Raw genomic sequence first — 15,488 nt, 5'->3', positions numbered from 1 at the left:
AATTTAAAAAAGATTTCCTAATAATCCTTATGCTTTAGGAAGGAAGTGACTCCTGACATACATACATAGCTTACACTAGTTTCGAGTCATGACTGCATCTAATTTGTACATCGATGAAGGTTTCAAATAAATATGATTATTATATTTACCCATCAGCTCGTAATTAATCACATACATATACATACAGTACATAAAACATTATAAATAGGCCCTAATTTTGCTACATACGCGGCGATCTAGCGATACAAGGCGCTACACATAAGTACTCCGACATTGTACCTGATTTAAGGGACGTATGTAGTCTGTTATGCACCTACACATGTAGGTACCAATTAGTAGGTAATTTGTTACCGTATAACAACTACAACAATATAGATTATCGAGCCAATCAATCGAATAAAGAGAGCTCTTACTTTCTATGATCAAGTACATTTTGACCAATTTAGAAAGTATATAATAAGTAGTGTATCTTCAGTGTAGTATCATAAGAATAATAAAGATAGAGTATTATTCCTATAATAGTATTGTCTATAAATAGATTTGATCAAACAATTGTAATATATATAAGATACAATTATTTTGTATCTACAATGTTGAATATTAATAGCTAGAATTGAAAATCATATACAAAATATACCTTTAAAAATATCATCTGATATTTTTTAGACAAGACTGTGAGATATATATATATATATATATTCTACAAAGTGTACTGAATATATTGATGTGATATACTGATGTGATATTTTACATAGTTATATACGAAGTGCGTATATAACTATGTAAAATATCACATCATACAACTGAAAAACTATTAGATAACATAGACGACAGTTTCAAAGTCTACATAGGATATATTAAATTATAAGATAAATTTTACATTTGATTTTCATTAACAGATTACTTTGTAATGAAATTATAGGATAAGAGCCATGGCATTTTAGTCTTCCAGAATAGCAATGAATCATCGGTATCTCAGGCGTCACATGATAATATGATATCCGTCAAGTCGTAAGGTGATGGTTACCACTTACCGTCTAGTGGGCCGTCAGCTAGATTGCTATAAACAACATTTAAAAAATTGTATTGTACGTTTGTTATCTGTATTTTCTCCATCGATAACAAAGATACAAATAAATAAATAATCCTGAATAATTAACATAGCGCCATCTAGTCCCACCGTAGGTAGTGCTTGTGTTATGGGTACTAGACAACTGATATAAAAACAGTTTTTTTTTTGTAAATATATACACAATATACATAGAATACACTCCAACCGATGCAAATAATCATACTCATGAATACAAATGTTTACACGTTACGAGGAATTGAAACCGCGACCATCAGTAGTAAAGCGGTGTACTAAACCACTAGACCACCATGGTCGTCAACCAAATATATCCAAAAGCCGGCAGTATACTGCCACCTGCCACGTTAGGTTCAAATGTACCGAACCGGTCCGAGCCACACATGGGCATTTCAAGTGTTGCGTTCACCTCATCGACAATTAACAGTTCCCCTGATTAGCCCTAATCCGTGGACAAATTGAAGAATATTTATACATTATTATATTTGAATTCAAGTTTGTCAGTACAATGATATGTTTGTTGTTTATATTTCCAATGAAGGCAGTTTCATTATGCAATCCGTTATACTAAACAATCTAATTAATTTGGTTACGACAATAAATCAATAGACGACTCTAGTAAAGCATCCTACACAATATTCTAAAATTTTGTCTGATTCCACAATGTTTTGGTTGGTAGGTATAGGAGTGGGATTGGTTTTATATAAATTTATTTCATGATTTAATAAATTTGTAGATATTAAATTATTTACATATTGACATACAAAAATATATATTTTATATTAGCAGACCCCACAACTTCGCATATATGGAACTTCACATATATCGCTTCTTGTTTGTAAACCGATTGAAAAGGAAACTAAAGTTAAGCCGACAACAATAGATTAATGAAAACAGTACCCAATGGGTTAGCCGTTTTCGAGATTAGCGCGCACAAACGCAATTATAATCAGACAAAAAAACTAAAAATCTTTCGGTTTTATGATAATGATAAAGTCCCTCAATAGTAGTTTTTCTTATTTAACTTCTATGTACTGACAGTGATCAGTTATATTTTTATTATACGCATAAATTCGTATAACTCGACTCTACCACATTTCTTGCTTTACATGATTTCATAAAGAATGAAAAATAATCAGATACCTTGCTGTAACAACTAATATATTATATAGTCAATCAAAGATTTATCGTTTGTAATAAAATAAGTAGCTAAGTATTTTACAGTCTTATTTAGTTATAATTAATTATTAATTTACTTTAAGATCCGCCTAATAGAGAAATGCTACGACATTTCAAAACTATAACCGTACCGACGAAGTATAATAAAAATTCCTCGTGTATAATTACGTAACGTCGGCCGTGATAAAACATTATGAATGTATAAATAAAGTATTTCAGTTCGACAGTGGCGTCCACAGTGCTACTTTTACTTTTCTTAGTCCGCCTGTAGGTGTGATTTCACTTTGGAGCAAGTTACTGTGCGCCTTTGGTATCACCAAATTAAGGTGCTATTGCAATTTTGACTGCAGTCTGCAACAGAAGAGAACTGAATGTTAGCGACAGTATTTTATGATCGACTTGTTTTTATTAGGAAATTGCATACTCCCAACATCTGCCTGCCTGCTCCCTGCCCTCCCTAATAAATAATAGTGAAAAAGCATATAAAATAGTTTAATTAGTTTTCAAGTTCATCTAGTACAAATAAACAGACAAAAAATTGTACAAAAGGTATTAGGAAAGACATGTCATTTTTATTATTAAGAGACTTTTGATGGTTATCAAAATTTCAATAGTTATCAATTATAAGATGCAATGTACAAAATTATTTCAAATTCTAATTACTGCTCTTCTACTTTATAAGTAAGGTAAAGGTCGTTTCTTTTGAATGAATTATTATGGTATTAACACAAGAAGATAGATTATACTAATCTGTGACAGCAAATAAATAACACAACCATTGCAAAATAGTAAAATCATCATTTGATATTTTAAAATAAAACATAAGTACGTACATCACTTATGAAAACATCTGTAAAGTTTAAACATAAGTTACACTAACATCAATCATTAACAAAAGCTATGTAGAAGGCAATTTACCCATAACTTGAGTAGATAATGATAGTGGTTTAATATTATTCTACTAAAAATAAACAATTGCGAAGAATAGCAAGTGTATCATCAAAGTGGTAAAATAGAGACGTTTAATATTCAAATTGCCTAGTCACTAGTATCGTGTGGGAGATGTTAAAGCATTTTGATAATATATTAAAGAATTACTTGTCGTGACTACCAACACGCACCAAAAACTATTTCCATAGAGCATTAAAAGCTGCCATATTACAACGTAAGTATCCTTTATAAAAGGCTAAATGAAACAACATTAAACAGGCAAAGACGAAGACAACAGATAATAATAAGAAAATAAGAACATGTAATGTAATACAACTCAATATTTATTAGTTTACTATTGATTTGTAAGTATGCATAATAATGCATATATAGGTCTAGCGTTATTTGTTACTGAAATAGCCTTGCAATCTGAGATAAGTAGCAAGTGTTTCTATCGAAAACTTTTCTTGACACAACGGAACAGCACCAACTAAATTCTAAAGTCTAGTTATTGATTGACAGACTGGTTCGCTATTTGTTTAGCGAGATTGTTTTTGCTTTTGTTATCAGGTTTTAAACTTTAATGTCTTATTAATTGGTCATAATTATCTACATAATTATAATTACGGTAAATGCAATTAAATTAAAATCGTTAAAATTATTAACTAAAATTATTTTATAATAGGCCTCGACCGAAACAGTTATAAGTATTTTCATCGGTAAAATGTAAATAGGGTTCAATGAAATTTATTAATTTAATGGCAATTTATTAATCAGACAAATACCAACGTGTCAATTTGCAGTTCAACAAGTTTTTGTGTTATGAAATATAATTAAAATTTACACGAGCAGTATTTTTTTACAACAAGCCCTGTAGATCACTTCATTGCTTTTTACACTAACTGACTTACGTCTGCCAATTATGGGCGCAGCTCTTTATATAAACAATGGGCCGATTCTGAAATGTGAAAGACATTATAGAATTTCAGAGTATAGATTTTATTTAAAATATTCAGCCCATAAATTTTAAATCACTACTTATTAAATTTAATTGGTTAAAAAAGAAAATATAAGAATTATTACACATCTACGTAGATTTTATACAAAGTCAACTGCGTCTGCGTTTGCCTCTCTTTCTCACCAAACGTGTAAGTGAGCCAAGCACCTTATTTATAAGATGCGTATACGAGTGTTATATGAAAGTGGCTACAGATTCATAATGCCTTAGTCCTCCAGAATGGCAACATAGTCATAATAGTAATACAATGTTATATAATAGTTAAATGACATTATGTACATTATAAAATTACTAAATAAGAACAGTAAAAACAAAGGGGCTTAGTAGACAATATTTAGTTTGTCTAACTGACTTTAACTAATTGTAAGTACTGCTGATACGATTACCTTGGAGTATCTTGGTAACTGTGTCCCATATACATGTAAATAGACAACGGTTGCCACTTACCACGAAGTCGGCTGTTAGCTTCTGCAAGTTACCATTGAAGTTACATAAATAAAAGGAAAATCTCTATAAGATTGAACATTTGTGGTAATATCTAGCTGTCGAAATACTGGCTGTATATAAGTACAGTAGCTTTAAAGCTAAATTAATATTTTCCTAGTTATCCTTTTAATAGTAATATACTTTTGGAAAAAAAATCACAGTATCAAAGATAAAGAAGTAGCATCAACAAACGTTATAATTCATTTCCAACAATTGCACTTTACCATTAGTTTAGTTTAATAATAATTAAGCGCGATAATACACAACCAACGTACTATAATTAAAATTATATTTAAATAATTATTGGCTGAATACCTAATTAATTTCATGGCAGTAAGCCGACATAACCGAGTGAAAGTTCGTTTCTTTTGTAAGTGCTTACATTCTATATACATATACATATATATTACATTTTATATAATTGTATATGCATATTGATAAATCTAATCTTCCAAATAAAGATGGGTGACACTGCATGTTGTCAACTCACCCGGCCGGCCAGCGGTGGTTCTGGGCCAGACGGATAAGGTCTGCCTCGGTGTCACTGTTAGGCAAATTGTAACATCTCGGCTGGAGTTGTACAAAAATGGAAATTAAATAAATATTATAATATTAAAGTAAATTAAAAAAGGCACGGACGAATATGTCTGTGTAAAAATGTATTTAAATATAAAAAAAAAAAGTGCTTACATTCATATACATAATGTAAAATTATTTCATTAATTACCTATTTGACGAATGCAAAATTAATTTCCTTCACCTATTCTTAGGTTATGCTATGAATTGTATGGATATCGTTAGATAATCTTATTATTTGCGAATACTAATATTAATTACATATGAACTATTCATCAATATTTACTATAGATAGACAAGTCGCCAGTCACAATGACCCTAAATTATTTAGTTTACATACAAAAGCAATAAACTTACATCTCTTATCCTACAACTGTACATACACAATAGGTAGTAACGTATTGGTAAAAATTCAAAAAACCATTGAAAAAAGTTAAAAACTAAACACTAAACCTGTCTATACCATTTTAGGAGCGAAAAGCTTTGTGTGAGTATTGACTTTGTAAAAAGGAAAAAAAAATATCCTGTGCTACGACGTAGTGTGTACCTATTTTTGTTGCCTTTTTAAGTCCAGTCCGTATACGTTTGGCAAAAAGAGTCATAAGAAAAAAACGGCCAACTATATTGAAAAAAAGAAAATAAAATTCTCTTGTCACAACGTTACAAGAGAATTTTACAGTTACCATACTCCTCCGAAACGGCTTGACCGATTTTTAAGAAACGGCTACTATCTATTTTTTCCTATTTATACTTATTTATCTAATTATACCCCTAAGTGATAAGGGTTGTTCACCCCTAAATATATATTGTTTATTTTTTTGGCATAATATTTATTCTTATTTTGTTATAATTTAACATTGAAAAAAAACTATATTTTCAAATCACCCTTTTACGATCAACCCCTGTTTTTTATTGCGATATTAGTACTTCAATGACAAAGTAACGTCTGCAAGTATTTCATATAATGGTTACCTCCTGAGATACCTCTCTCCCGTTTGCCTACTACTTATCTCATTTGTAACAATTATAGATTTTGTAATAGATATTTATTTATAGATTAGGTTAGGCCATAGATTATAACTGTATATAGTTCTGACCTAACCTAATCTTTTTGAAATTAATCATTTGCTTTTCAATAGACAAATTTTCAACATACATCATTCATGACCTTCATATTCTAGTATCTATCCTGGAATTAAGATTAATTACCTAGTTATACTTCCATCACAATGCGCATTAAATAATTCTTGGTTCTTTTTTAGAGAATATTACTTTATTTTACAATATTCTCTAAAAAGAACCAAGAATTATTAATAATAATATAGATTCAGTTTTTAAAGCAATCATTTTCGCATAGTGTAAGTTAAAAATGTTATTGTTTAATTATATGTGCATTACAGTTTTTTCGTTTATGCAATTCTTTTTTACCTCTTAATTTAAAAAAAAAATTGCAAAAAAATAGTTTATTGACCCATAGACTTAAGGGACTAAATAGTAAATTGTCTAATTATTACATAACTAGTAATGTATGGTACAATACTAGTTATAGGATAATTAAAAGTCAGATTGAGTTCCACGCAGGTCCCCTTGGAAACTTGAAAGTCGATATAAATTTCTCGTGCATTTCTTACGATGGGCTGACTCATCCGATCTCAAGCTCATTTTATCATCCTCAACTGGTGCCCCGTCAGTGCAGGCGGGAGTGCAATTTAACTATCCTCTATTAAAACAAAAACTAGACGTGTCATATAGCGCTAGCAAATTATAAATTACGCCGTATATTTATAGCATTTAGAAAAATACAGCTAGCAAAAGAAATGCGCCTAAAATATGTAGAGCTATTTGCCAAGATTGTCTGCAATACCATTTATTTCCCATTTTCATGATAATATTACGAAATTAGCGAATGCTTTTGTTATAAATAACATAAATATATCTACCAAAGTAAAACTTTCTAAATTTTTAGTAGTTTTTGGCTGGGCATCGGTAAATAATTGCAATACATGTAGGTACTTTATTGATACTTTTTTCCTTATTTAATTAGTTACTCGTCCCAGCTACGAATGAATCACTCTATCTATTAAAAAAAAACCGCTTCAAAATACGTTGCGTAGTTTTAAAGATTTATGCATACATAGGGACGGACTGACAGCGAAAACGACTTTATTTTATACTATGTAACGATGATGATGATGATTACACCTCAATTCTTAAATACTAATGTTTTGCCAACATAAAGTAGTTACAATAACAAGTTTAAAATAGCAATATTCTTACCATTTCTGTTAAAAAGCCAATGCCCTGATAGTGAAAAAAATAGAATCATTTGCAAATTAAGTGCACGTGGGTGTTGAACTTATTAAAAATCATTAATATCTTCGAGTAATCCTGTTGGAGCGACCATTTAAAACAAGTTAGAGATGATTATTGTGAGCCGGTTTTGTTTGCGCGACAAGTGTTTGAGAATATATTGTAGCTATTTAGCAAAACAACATAGCCATTATAAGTTTATTGACTTATCTAGATTACAAAATATTTTAATTTAAGGAGGTATAGGTACTCTAAATACATACATATGTACCTACAATCAAAGATACCACTTTCGGCTATACAGTTGCTTTTTACATAAGCATTTTTATGCAACCATGGTCTATATGTAAAGTCTACTAATAATAAAATGTCAAATAAGTATAATATCTAATCCTTTAGTACTTAAAAAGTCTGAATATGTTCTACAAGTATCTTTTCCTACGTTTATTATTTATTTTGAATTACTCACGCCGATATTTTAGCGATTTCTGAGTATTCGAAATTTCTGGCTTTAAATACGAATAATTGCTTAATAGGGAAACAAATGAACTAAAATAATATACATACAGCAAGTATAAGATGTATATTTAATATGTAGAGTAACCTAAAAATGAAGCTTAAAACACGAATGATATACAGATCATGCATTTGCAGTGATTTGAATGTGTCCAAAACATATGTTGAGATATGTCAGTGAATTTACAGGATACGTGGGCATGATACCTTAGTCCTTAACAATTGTAGAATGGTACCCTTCATGTACCATTTTTAATACATTACGACAAAATATGATGTCGGTGCTGTTTATGATTGCGACATTTTCCATCATATTTTTTTTATACACGACGGTGGCAAACAGGCATGCAGCCCGTCTGATGATAAACGGTTCTCGTAGCATATTTATCTGATGCTAAGCATGTTTAGTATTACAGTGATTCTCCTAGCAATAGTCTACGTTTGCTTCACTACTATAGGGAGAGATAGAAGACTAGATACTTAGTACGTATATATTCTTATTACTTTCCTTTCGTCCTGTAGTTCCAACATCAAAAAGCAACTGGGTATCTTTTAATAGAGTTGCTAAACATAGGCCTATATGTAGTTAAGCTAACATTGTACAATGGTTAAGACGCAATTTCGCAATCCCTGCTCTCTTGTGCTGAGACAAAACGTGCAGAAGGCCTAATTAAGCTAGAGATAAATCGACAAGTCCTATTGAATTCGGATACAGCGATTTAGTCGCTTCGTGACTTGTAGATTTGTAGATGTTCTGGAATTCGATTACGATCTAATACATTGTAATCCGGACTATTCGTCAAAGGATTATTTTATATATACTGGAGATGATTCTGCAATTGTAACGGAATGTATTACACACTGATTTATTTCTTGATAAGTGTACCTACCTACTTATTTAATATGTGCCAATTTTGACTTAATTTGTAATGTATTACATATGTATAATATTTTAATGTCCAGAAATTAAAGTAATGTTGGCAATATTAATTTTATACCAATATGGGTAACCTCTTTTTAATTATATAAAAAGTGTACAAAATTAATTTAAAATTCAAGAAGATCGGATGTAATCAGACAGAAAAAATATGTATATATAAGATCATTTTGAGAAAGAAAGTTTAAAGTTGATGTGGATATGGTAATTACATTCCTTATTCCAGTGAACCCTATAGGGAATCATATGACTAAATATATAGATACTAATAGTAACATGTTTAGTTAAATTGAAAATATTTTTCAAAAACAAAAAAACATAGATTGTAAAAAGTATTGATAGATTTACTTTTTTTAGTTGGTAGATACCAAAACTACTATAATACGTAATCGGTCAGTCGCCTAACAAATATATTACAAAAAATATGCATAAATAAAGGGTATCTATATGGCAATTAGAAACGACATAAGGAAGAGATTAAAATCGTTACGATTTTCGTAGTCGTCACGGTTGCACAACAAGACCTTAATTGGAGTACCTACCATTGCTGCTTCACGGACATGATTGTGGAAAACAAGCGTATAATTTATATATATATATTTATTTATTTATTCTTCTGTACAAAAAATTACTACCTTAATATATTGATATCTCTATCGTTCATAAAAAAATTGGCATGCGATAATCCTCCTTCATCTCTCTTTGAAAATTAAATGGAAACTAAATAGAGTTAAAAATGATACTTTATTTTTCTTATCGGTAATAAACATCTATCCGTTCTCACAAACTTTCACATTTGTAGAATCATAAATATAATAAATATGACAGTATCTAATTGCTGATATATGACAATTATTTATATAAACATACAAATATGTATAGTAAATATATATATATAAACATAACATAATATATCACAAGATAGAGTTTATTATAAAACGAAAGAATTATATAGGCTCTAAACATTGCCGTGTTCAAATCACATCAGCAATACCAAAAGTGGTTTGTTATTACACAATATATGTAACTGCTGTGTGTTTATTAGTAGGAGTAACACGACGTACAGATATAAAGCATTAGTTAGCATAATTTTCCATTATCTACATGCTCTACTTTCCCATAACAATGGTGTAGATTTAAAAATGAATATGGCTCTTGTTGCATAAGTCATGTCGTGCAAGTTTATGTCTCTATCCAAAATATAATATCGTCCGCATATTGTACGAAATTTTCATATATTGATGATTCATATAGTAATTGTACAAGGTTTTTTCACGAGATTACAGTAAAAGGTTTTTAAGAAGCGTATATTAAGGTTTCTTAAGGATCGAAAATGCACACGTCCTACTGCAACTATTTACCATCAAATGGGCCGTATGCTTGTTTGCCGCCATAGTAGTATAAAAAATAACATATTCTATATTAAATAAACTTGATATACCTAGCTGATTCAGCACAAGAATAACGAGCAAAAAACTTGTCAGTTGCACTTTTAAACAAATAAACCAAAATACAACCATACGAAAAACTGAAAAAGCGACTGCAGCTGTACAAATAAAGTACTAACTTAGTGATTCCAGATTACTTAATTTATGAGGAATAGTGAATTGCGGGATTATTCATTAAAACCTGAATTTAGAGGGAATTTTGTTTAAAACTCGGAGAAAAGTAAGCATGGGTCACTGTGAGCGTCACATAATCACGTGACTTTCCTAGTGGATTTCACGTATGTGTGTAGGTATGTATGGTACTTCTCATAAACCCGTACACAAACCACTGCGAAACTGTTTCATCTGATATATAAACTATTATGTAGATACGTGTAACAACTGTACAACGACACTATCGAGATAATTTTCTTTATGTTTCTATATTACATTTTATTACAACGTACGTTGTACGTACAATAAAAGCAATCTGAAATGTTCACTCAACAACATATGAGATGTCATCAGATCATTTTAGATACATATCATCTATTACACAACGCATTCTTATTATGTACGTAAAACCATTATAAATATAAAAATATAGTGTATTTTTATATTTTAAGCATTAAATATAATAAAAAAATATTGCTATATTGTTTTCCGTGGCTTAAGAGTATTGTGTAAAAATTCATTTTTAATGCTTGATCGCGATTGACTTAATAAAAAGTCGATGGTATAAGTACCTCAGTCTCACTTATTTCAGAAGCCAAGTTGCTTTGTATGCCTTGTTTCGGTTGAAAATTTGAGATACAGCAGTAAAATTATAAGGTCAGAGGCATGACATCCTAGTACTTCAGTAATGCCTGAAACGTTTTTTTTTATTTTTGGCTATGGAATGGTGCACCCGCCTGCGCTAACGGTTTACGCTGGTTGGGCACCAGCAGGGAAGGATAAGATGAGCATGAGGTCAGGTCAGTTGGTCCTTCGTGACTTATTCACCAAGAATTTATCACGATGGTTTCCTGGGGGAACCACGTGGAGGTCAACCTGACATAGCACGTTGCTAGGAATAAGATCATCAATTCACATTACTAACAATCCCCTCTCCCCCCAAGCATGAGGGGTATCACGGACGTCGCACGCGAGCAAGTAAACAAGAAATTTCCTATTTGTAATAGACAGGATAAATGATTTTATAAATAAGATAGTTTGACTCTTAGTCGGTCACTGAATACCGCTTATTCTATAGAAATAGGTGTAGCCATAATAAGTAATGTGTGTTATAACCTAGATAAAATTCTCAGGTCAAATATGTTGCAGAATCCAACTGCATATTATACATAGTTACACGTAATCAGCAAAGCTAAATGTAACCATTGCAACCGAATCTCCGATCACATCGAAACAAGTCTAACAAGGACGAGTTTCATCAATGATAAAAGTGTATATTTAGCAGTCATAAAAATTTAAGGTAGATCAGTAACCAGTAAACGTCTGCTATAATTGAAATGTTTTTTAAACAAACAATTTAAATAATATCTATTAATAACGAAGAAATGGATGGATGGATGGATGTTTGTTATACTCTTTCACGCATAAAATGGTTTTCAATAAAACTATCCAATAATATAGCCCATACATCAGAATAGGCTACAAATTTGAAATTATAGCGAGCATAGCTAGTATTAAATATATTTAATTGGGATCACCCGTCACAAGATAAACCTGTGTGGAGCTATACTTCTATGTTAACACTCAATCAACATTCACAAGTTTAAACAAACTCATTACATGAACACAAAACCCTTCTGTTCCTGTAAGAATTTCCAAAAATTCTTGTAACTGTCATTAGACATAAAATAAATTGCTAATTTCATCTTTCTAGATATAGACTTATGAGACATATGTTTTTGACTTAAGATAAATGTTTTTACATATGTTATTAAAACAATTTATTCTTTTTGAACATAAGTTGAAAATTTATATTGCAAACCAAAAATGAGAAATTATGATAAATAAAAATTTACAATTTTATTCCCAGAACTGAAAATTTTTATTCAAGTAAAAACGTGTTAGCAATTTTGGAATCTATCAAAGCAATGGAACTGTCTCATTTTTTTTCTGTTCGGCTCCATATTACATGTTATGTCAAGTGTTACTCGTTATTATGCTCTTCTGCTATACTCTTCTACTGGCGAAAGTTGTTTAGATTCGTGCATTGTTAGATTTCAAATACATCCCGTATAATAATCAGAATATTAAATAGTGTCAATATTCAATTCTAATGTTATCAACAGTTACATATATATAATAAAATAAATCAATAACAGAATTAATACAAACCCCATTTGTTTCAAAATCAGCTGCGTACTAATTATTGGGGAATATCTGTAATTGCTGTTGCGTTAATGATATTACTTTATATATATTTTTTTTTAGTTAGGTACTTTATTATCTGAATGATATTCTGGAAGATTATATTTATAATGATTATTCATCATCAGTCATATACATAACAGTACCACGTAATGATAACTAATATAAATCATGATCATTATAAACTCATTACAGAATCTATCTACGGAATTGGACTAGCATAGCTAGTCTTGCAAAAGACGCCTGTTTGAGAATAACATGCGGTAATTGATTTAGAACTGTTGCCACTGAATTTATGTAATTATATGACAGCTGCCATCGATGGGGATACCTAGAATTATCTTAATTCTAAGTATAACCACTTGTATTACGTGTGCACTTTTTTCAATTAATACTTAATTATGTATGAAATAGGGTTTGAAATAGTTTAGATGTAGTAAGTGCTATGTATACCACAGGCAAACTTTGGTTCCAAAAGTATTTACTGAAACAAATTAAATAAAAACTGAAAGAACTTAATTAAAAATTGGCTGATGGCAACAGACTCAAAGTCTAGTAATTGTCGTTATCTATATAATTGTATGAGAGTAATGCAGTACTTACTTATAATGGATGGAAAGTAATCATCAGTAGAAAAATACATTCCATTTTTCCAGCTTTTTTAGTATATATGTTGGTTCATATTTAACAACATAATATGTGGAAATTTCACTATAATCCAGCCGTTTTTATATAATTGTGTATATGTGTGTGTTTATATATAACACAAACAGATAAATCAATAGTTTTCTCTTGTCTTTATTCCATGTAAATATGGTATATTAATTTTAGATGGAATAAAATTATAAATTATACAATACACCATTGTGCAACATACTTTATATACTTAGTACGTACTTTTACTAAAGTAGGCAATATAAAATAACTACATATATAGTATCGTTTCTTGTATAAAGAGTGTATCAGCCGTGATTACGTGAACCAGTTTTCTTTTTAAGATTCATACTAGTTTGGTTATTCCGTAACTTCTATACATATACCAGATATAATCTACACAGATCGTAATATTTACAACATTTGATATATTGACTTTACATAATTTGACACTGAAACTTGACCCTATCCAATCTAGATTGGGTTCTCATTGAGCTCTGAGTACAATAATGGCACAAAGCTAGAATAAATAACTAACCAACGCTCTTCATAAAAACGTAAAACAGAGATAATAACGAGACGACCTGCTGAATTTGTAATTAAAAATATTTGAACTAAGTAATCATTAAGTTATTAATAACCTATTGAATTAGTCATTAATAATATTTGAATTAAGTGATCAATCGGAATATACTGTTATATAATTTGATCGAGCTGAGAAGGTAGACAATCCGGATCTTAGACTTCTAATCGAAGATGATAGTACATAAACAGGTAAGCCTCACTGATTAGACTCACTTTTTAGAAAGTTGTTCCACGTTACACTAAAACAGATAATATTAGAAATACATCTTTCTCATTTTAATAAAGGTAACATAGAAAATTTTGCAGATTAGCTCATATTTTATCAACGTATCAACATATTTAAAAACAATTAGTGCATAGAGTCACGTGGGGCAAGTGTACGCACTTAAGGTTTGAAGTATCATATAATAAAATATTTGAAGTTAACTGGAACAAAACAAGGTTTATTATATAAAATATTTAATAATCAACAACTTAAATGCAAAATAAATAATTATCATTTACACAAATTCTTTGGAAATCAACAAAATCAAAACTGTTTAAATGCGTGCACTTACCCAAGTATAGGGGTAAGTGTGCGCAGTAGTGCGGGTAAGTGTACGCAACATGTAACATACAGTAAATAGAGTCAGACTCATACGATAAACCAGAAAATAGACATCCTCAACCTAATAATACATAAGTTCAAATATTTCCTTTTCAAAGTTATGCATTGATCTTGCCACCAGCTCTTACAGATGCTGTATTGGATCCAGTCTTCATTCGGTGGAAATATGTATTTTTCTCCACACAGTGGGCAAAATAATTCCTGCTCATCATTTTATTTATTTTCAGATCAAGTCGTATCTTCTTTTTTGGCAATTTATACTTCCTCTTGTTTTATCTTTTTCCAATTCTACTTTATGTATCAATGATTGACTTTTTGCCTTTCTTTCGCCGATTTTGAATCACAGTCATCCATCCAAGAAATGCCTAAGGCCAACTTCGGCATTTCTTGGATGGATGACAGTCGTACATATTCATTCCTAGACGAAGGTACACTCATTATTGCGGGTGCCACACTGTCGTTTGCTGCCAACCTTCGAAATTAATCTTTTAACAGCTTTTAGCTGTTCCTCTGTGACAACACTTCTATTTTATAATCGAGGCATTTTTTATGTATAATTAAACTCTGAAATAACAAATTGCATCATAAATACAAAGCCAAAGCGGACCGGGGTAAGTATTCGCATGCGCACACTTACCCGACATGCTTATGCGCACACTTGCCCCAAACCATCAAAATAAAATTTAACCAGAACTGAGCAATATTACGCAATCGTCATCACCAAAAGATTAAACACGGCTTATATTACATAAAATGTACTGTTCGATGGTATAAAGCATAATTTCAAAATATAAATA

The 15,488-nt window shown here is 30.5% G+C and overlaps 1 protein-coding gene across 1 annotated transcript in view; it reads left to right on the top strand.

The window, feature by feature from the left end:
* LOC131847998 (uncharacterized) overlaps nucleotides 1-15,488 on the top strand; it is a 71,083-nt gene that overhangs the window by 3,571 nt on the left and 52,024 nt on the right. The gene's annotated exons all lie outside the window — the stretch shown is intronic.

This window comes from Achroia grisella, unplaced genomic scaffold, assembly GCF_030625045.1.
Source record: "Achroia grisella isolate CSIRO2021 unplaced genomic scaffold, CSIRO_AGI_Agris_v1 utg546, whole genome shotgun sequence".
NCBI classification, from domain to species: domain Eukaryota; kingdom Metazoa; phylum Arthropoda; class Insecta; order Lepidoptera; family Pyralidae; genus Achroia; species Achroia grisella.
Note: the sequence above shows the minus strand (reverse complement) of the source record. Positions and strands in the feature narration are given on the sequence as shown.